Source organism: Olea europaea, chromosome 22 (genome assembly GCF_002742605.1).
Source record: "Olea europaea var. sylvestris chromosome 22, O_europaea_v1, whole genome shotgun sequence".
Taxonomy (NCBI): domain Eukaryota; kingdom Viridiplantae; phylum Streptophyta; class Magnoliopsida; order Lamiales; family Oleaceae; genus Olea; species Olea europaea.
Window position 1 is genome coordinate 6,722,725 of NC_036258.1, and position 7,577 is coordinate 6,730,301.

Sequence of the window (7,577 nt, forward strand, 5' to 3'; positions counted from 1 at the left end):
AAAGCAAGCTCAAACAAGAGAACGAGACATAGGCTCGACCCTCATTTGGTTTGGGTTATTGGTAGATTTTAGCTTGACCAAGACCAAGGCTAGAGGGCTTGGTCTCTCATGAGTGATTCACCCTCCTTGGTCGAACAAATCTTGACCTAGGCCAAACACCTTGTGTCAACTAGGCCACCAAGCGCTTATCTCATAGGGTCAATTGATTCCTTTGGGCTCTCTTCTCCAAATCAAGATATGATTAATGAATGACGGTCTAAATAAACACCACGTATATCACCTAAATATGTCTATAAATAGAAGGGTGGGTACGGTAAAATGCCGATTCTAGAACATTCACATCCACCCCACGAATATTCGAATTAACTTGGTGCATCGACATTGTTACTCTGGCAAATTGTCTGGTGAACTAAACAGTGATTAACAACCCACGAAAAATTGCAGTCACGCTCTTCCTACTTTGAATGGATTGTTGGTTGAATCTCCATTTTTTAATTTTCTTACCATACATGTTCTCAAACTTGAATATTTTCCAGTCTATAGAAAGTGAATCTACAGTACGTCTTTTTAATCGATCTCTGTGTGCAGAATCATTTAGAAGGAACTGTTTTCTATGAAAATAAAAGTTTGTGGGATTGAATGCTAAAAAAAAAATTGAATGAGAATTTAAGCCTGGTTCTACATTAAAATTTGATTAAATTCTCAAATCAAAGTCAACGATTGATTTTAAGCACAACTTTTCAATTCCATATTTCATCAACTTTTATCCAAAAAAATAAAAAAGTCTGATTTTAATCTATACCAAACATGGACTAAGTATATTCTCTAAGTTGTTTGAATTAATTAGCTATAAGCAAAACAGTCCAGTGTATAATTTTAGCAGAAAATATTGTATGACTGATAAGATTTTAACAACTAGAACTCCGTTTGTCTTTCATTAAAGAAAAAATTGGCAGATGCAATCAAGAAAGAAAATATCAGCTATATGCTCATGTAAAACAATTCAAATTCAAAAGAATACATATTGTTTGTATATATGCATATAATAGACAGAAGAATATCGATTATAAATTTTATATATAATCAGTACCTAACTTGAGTAAATACTCTTTTGGTACACTTTTACATCAATGGACAAATTGAGTTTCAGATCACCAGTGCTAATTATATGATCTTCGGAGAGTTTCTTGATCTTCTCTAGGTAGATTTCTGGGACGAGATACTCGTATTATGTCTACTTCGAATAGCTCAGGAGGGATAGACAAGGAAGGAGAACATGAGTTGGGCGAGAACGAAGAAAGAAAATGGTCAAATCTTACACTGGAAAACTCCGGCACAAAATTTGAAACACAACAAAAATTGATGGTAGTAAACAGTAGGAGGGGTCTTACAAGGTCAAGAAAAGGTCTTACAAGGTCAAGAAGACAAAACGTCGAAGAAAAACAAAAGGCAACAAGTAAAAAAATGAAAATAAAAATAAAAATGAAGGGTCGGAGTAATAAAAAAGCTCAGGTAGGATAGCACCAAACTAAGATGAACATGCAGCCAACTGAAGGCCATTTTTCACCGTTGGATCAATCAAGATATCGTCGTCTTTCTGATCAAGGTTCCCTGTTTTTCGAAGCTTTGAGGCACCCATGAATATGGATGGTTTCACCATACCTAAAGCCTGCAACAAGATGTTTTCTTGAATAAGTCAAATATGGATTAGTTTTTTAAGCTGCTTCTTTTGACAGTATGTCTCGACTTACATGTTATCAAAAGAAGCAGCTAAAAAGTAATTTTTAAGCACGATTGACCGAACTTCTTTTTCATACCTTATATTTGGAGAAATTTTAATGCTGCTAGCAGGGGGAAAAAAGTTGCAGAGAGGGAGAGAGTGAAGACTATGATTTATGAAAGAAAGGAATGAAGAAAGAGAGAACAAACGTGGGCTTTTTATGGACAGCTACTGGGCTATCTTAATGGGCCGACAGAACCAGGTCGAGGCCCAGAACCACTGCAAAAATTATCCCCTCGTGACGTCAGCACTTGGACCACCACATCATTGCCCGCCGAGCCTGACCGTTCTGCCCTTTCAACACTTATTTGGAGCGTGGGGAAAAACAAATATTGGTTTGCAAATTTGTTGTAAAATATTTATTTGAATAAATTAAATTGAGAATAATTTTTTAAGCACATTAAAGAACATTTTATCAGAATGAAATTATTTTAGAGCAAGATTTATCATGTTGAATATTTTACTAACTTTAATATAGATTAATTATAACGATTCTCCTCGTGGATATATTAATAAACTTGTGTAACTTTCAAAAGTTTCTAGTAAAATTGTTTGATGCCTCGATTACATCATTAATTAAGTTAAGAATTCCGAATAATCTAAGTTAAATCTCGACATAGTTTTGTGTTCTTCGATATTAACCTTTTGCACACGTGCTTGATTCACAACTATCACTAGTTGATAATGTTATTGTAATAATTAGGTGTGATTTAAATGTTTTATTAGATAATAAGAGATAATTAATGCAACAAGGGAATAAATAATTCAAGAACAACCACAATTTGAACAACAATTTCTTTGGATTCTAATAATTTACAGGGTAGGTGGGCAATCTTACGAGTTCCTAAGCAGGATTATTTTTAGTATTTCGATTCTAATGACTCGATTAAATAATTATTGTAGATATTTATGTTGCTAAAGAAAATAACAACAATTCTTGCTATAATGATTAGTCAAAGAAAGGCCTAAAATTTCTTACAAAGCATTTGGTCCCATGATTATGTTTAAGAATTTAATTATTTGGTGGGAAAAAAATTAAGATGTTGTACAAGTGTCATCTATTTGAATAAAAAAATCTAAAAACAAAAGTTTATTTCTACATATATAGCAATAATAAAAAAGAAAATTACTCTCTATAAAAATGAAATCAATTATTTTGCAATTTGAAAAAAATAATAATAATTATATGTTAATTTTTACCTTATTGCTAGTGTCTTCATAACCAAACCTTCGTTGTTGGTTCCACTAAAAAACTGAGAACAACTTCTATTACAGGCTAAATATTAGAACTATTAAAATCACTTAAGAAGTTACGGGTTCAACCACAATGTACGCAACGAAACTTAGTTGGCTCACGTCAAAATTTGATTTTAATGTATTCTATATTTATATATTTTTATTTATTTATTTAATTATTTATTTCGAGACGATGCTTAAGCCTAACTTTAAAGTATAGCTTAGTATAAGACTCCTCTTTTATTACTAAAAATATTAAGGAACCAAAAAAAAATGGAAATTAAAAATAACTGAAAAGCCAAAACACTAGAATTTGGGAGGCTAAATGATTCCCATGAATTCTAACGAGAATAATTAATGGAGGGAACTTGGGAAAAGAAACATAGACAAGAATATCTATAACATCTAGGTCTAGGCAACCGTAATTTCCTCAAGGATTGAACTTATTTTAATTATTTTTCTTGTTTTGTATAATTAATATATTTAGTCATGAATACAAAATTTTTGGGAGTTAGGGTATCTGAAATGGAGCCCCGTGGACATGAAGACTATATAATTAATTAGAGTCGTTTTACTTCATAGTCTTCTATGACGTAATCAATCTAAAATTCGACCGAGAAACAATTCCTCCGTCCTTCTTTACCTCGGAAATGTATGATTACTTTACATTTTTTAACCGATATCTAGTTTTCTTTTAACCTAGCCTTATCTATCCCTTGAGACCAACCAGGACTTTTACAAGAATATTCACCTACTGTCCGTCAAATATGCATTTTACTCTGATTTCAGGCGCCCTTAACTCAGCTATCGTCGATGACTAATTAATTGTAATTAGTTTATATCTAAACTACAAAAATAAAATAAAATAAATTTCTAGTTATGTTTTTGTCTGAAATTAAATTTAAATTAATGTGCTTTTTGACAGACCATACCTCATCACATTTATTTCCCATGCCCATTTTACTTATTATATGCATCTCATTTACTCCATTGCTTATGCCATCCAGTCCTTTTGTCCCCATGCAGTACTCCATTTTGTTTTCTTACTACATTAAATGTCTGAGAATTAAATGCCATCTGTGTATTTGAAATGATTCGAGGTACAAAATCAAATGAAATTGAAAAGGTACAAGATTTTAAACTGTAATGGTTGCACGTTTGGCACGTCGAAAAATATCAGACGTGATTTATGATAAAAAGAAGTTAAAATTTTATTCATTATCTTTACAATATTGTTCCATGCTACGGCCACATGCCTTTTCATTAGGTTAAATAAAATTTCATGCAATATTTATTGTAATGAGATCAGGGGCGGACCCACCTATGGCTGAGTGCAGGCAACTCTCAGTGCAGGCAGAGAGTTGCATGCACTGAGCATTGGGCTTGGGGTATGAAGGCCCATTACGGGGTAAGTGATTTGGGAAGTTGAGCAAGAGAGCAATTTGGGGATTTTTTTGCAGTGTTTTTTGCCCTTTTTTTACTTCTCGTTTATACTTGAATATTGTAGTATATCTGATAAAAAAAATGTTGATAGGTAATATTTAATTTTTTTCTTTTTTAAATGAAGTATTTCATGTAATTTCCTTAAAAACTTAAATGCATATTGCATACTATAATTTAAGGGACAAATTTAAAGTTCATCTCAGGTTCTGAAAACTCAAGATTCTACCTAAATTGAATTTCGCCCGCGCTAAACAATATTCCTGGGTCTCCCCTAAACGAGATTAATCAATTTTCTCATGTAGCATTTTTTGAAAAAAAGTTCAAAAATCCATCCCAAGCACTACTTATTTAGGGAAAACTACCCTATAGTCTCGTCCTCATGTTCAATGATGCTTTTGTATTATTCTCTCATCCTTAAAAATAAATAAATAAATTCGAACGCAAAATATCTACTTGTAATACAACTTATGTAGGGAGATGCAATTTTTAATTCACACAAACTATAAATCAATGTAAACACTAGGAAGATTTTGATGCTTGCGAATTCTTCCACAGAAGTGAATAAAAAATGTAAAGAACGATAAACATAGAAAGGTGAAAATCAAGTAGTTTTTAATAGAAAGAAAAAAAAGTAATATATGGTAAACTTAATTTGCTTTTAAGCTCAGCCAATCATGCAGTTTTGAATGAGTCCATGTGGGTAAGAAAAGAAAGAGAAGTAGGCAAGATTCCTGCAGGGAAAGGGCCAAATGTTGGAGAAACGTTTGGTGGTCCTCTCATATTTGAAGTTAACATGTTAAATCGATATCATTTTTGCATATTCCCATGACTAATTAACAAATCGAAACTTGTGCAACACAACACAAATGAATTATATACCCATCACTTAGGTTGGTAAAATAGCATTTCTCCGTCTTCTAATCAAGACATCTCTCAAGAATAACTATTTAACATTCTGATTTTATCCAATGGCGATAGAAGGAAGTGAACATAGATTGAAGGAGTAACCCCTTGTCCAGGAAAGCTATTGCGAGGTTCGTGCTACATCTGAAAAGTCAAAGAAAATCATATTTCACAATTCTTTTCATTGTGGGCAAATAGAATAGATGTAGTCCATCGAGCTTAATCTATATCTATTGATGAAATCGTAGACGATCAAGTGAATTAAATAAGGGGACAAGTAGTGTAAGATGAAAAGGTTTCAGATCACATGGGAGAGTCACATGAAAATATACTGTATGGTTGTACATGGGACATGCATACTTAAATGACAATGGCAGGCATCAATTTTGGATCCTGGAATTAATTCGAAAATGATGTATCAGTGTGTTTGACTCTCACTCAATGAATGGTTGCTTTCAGTTTCAGAATTCTCTGAATAAGTAATCATTGTATCATATTCTCTCATTCACTGAAATATGGACCATAGGACTAATTCAAACCCTATCACACTGCCATGTCGCTTCCTTTGTATTTATGTCTATGCTTTGAAAATCAACCCGAATTATTAAAAAATAGTAGTTAAAGAGTTGGAACGATAAAATAAAAAGTGGAAAGTACAATAATAACAAAAAAAAAATTATTGAGTACGTTCGTTTCTTGGTACGAACTTGACAATTTATGCATGATGCAGTCAATTATTTGACTGCTTAAAACGACTTCTTTCTTTTATTGTTTTGTGGTTGAACTGGTTTTCCACTTTAATTTTCAAGACATTGATTTATATATCTATTTTATTAGTTTCTATAATAATCTAAAAAATTTCAATCATACTTAGCAAGGACTTGGTAAAATCTATGCAAAGTGGTACTAAAAGTGAGTTTTTAAAAGTTGCTATAGTTGATTTTCTCTCTTATAGTGCTATTTTGGTGAAATTTCTAACTGAAATTGGATGAATTTGAGCCAAGTCTAACTTTAGTAGACACCCACTTGTCCAAGCACGACAGACCAATTTGGGCCAACCCCACACCATCAGAACCATAAAATTACTGGTTGGGAAAATTACTCTTTTTGACTATATATTTTGTATATCTATTATCACTCCGACAATCATCCACAACAACGGTGTTGTGAGAGTCGTTGACAGTGACTTGCAACTCGTTGCAAGGAGCACCACCAACAAAAGAAGGCATTCTAAGGTGAATTTCTAGCTATTGGAGGATCTAGATTTGGGGTCGGACCCATTTGACGCGTCAGTAGGAAGTGTGGAAGAGATGGGATCGAAGGACAATCTGATCAAATCTTGTATACTTTGAAATTGTTAGTAGTGGTTCTGTTATGGTGTGATGCCTATGGGGGGTGGTGGTGGTTGGTGTTTGTTAAAGGTGTTAGTGGAAGTTATAGTGATGGTGATCGTTATTGTGGATTTGAAGTGAAGGTAGATTTGAGTTGAGGTAGTAGTGGTGGTGCATTGGAGTGATAGTGGTGATGAGTGGTCATGGATTGTGGTGGTGGTCTTTGGTGTATGCAAATTTTTTTATGGTGACTATATGTGGCCAAGTATGTATTTATTGTGACCAAGTGTGACCAACTCTGTTTTTATTATGACTGTTTGTGATCAAATTAATAGTGAGTCACGAATTAGATTGAAATAGTCACGGACGGTCATATTGAAGACAAATTTGGTCACAATTAATCACATATAACACAAATCAATGATGGTAATATTTGTGGTCGTAGATTTGAGTTGAAGATGGTAGTAATGGTACATTGGAGGTGATGTGTTGGTGACTGGTGATAGATTGTGGTGTTTCTTTCCGGTGTGTGTAGATTTGTTCGTGGTGACTCTCTGTGATCAAGCATGTATTTACTGTGATTGGTTGTGACCAATTTTGTATTAATCGTGACTTGTTGTAACTTGATCACATATCGTCACAATTAAAATTGATTTTGTTACAAATAGTCACATATAACACATGTATAGTCATAAACAATAAATTTGATCACAGATAACACTGGTAGTCATAAATCCAGTTTCCCATAGTGTACTGCTACCGTTACCACGATTTCTGAAATTTTTTCTACAATGGGGATGAAAATGGGGTATAGGGAGAAATTGTTTTCAATATTTGAATATTTTTGTACCCTGGGTAGATGAGGATGGAGAGTGGTTCTGTAG

The 7,577-nt window shown here is 33.2% G+C and overlaps 1 long non-coding RNA gene across 1 annotated transcript; it reads right to left on the reverse strand.

Moving 5' to 3' along the window:
- Positions 1-966: 966 nt before the first annotated feature.
- On the reverse strand, positions 967-1,925 carry LOC111371564. The gene is made up of 2 exons (XR_002698606.1): positions 1,818-1,925; positions 967-1,669 (listed from the first exon to the last, which is right to left on the reverse strand). It is a non-coding gene; the product is annotated as an uncharacterized LOC111371564 (long non-coding RNA).
- Positions 1,926-7,577: the final 5,652 nt, after the last annotated feature.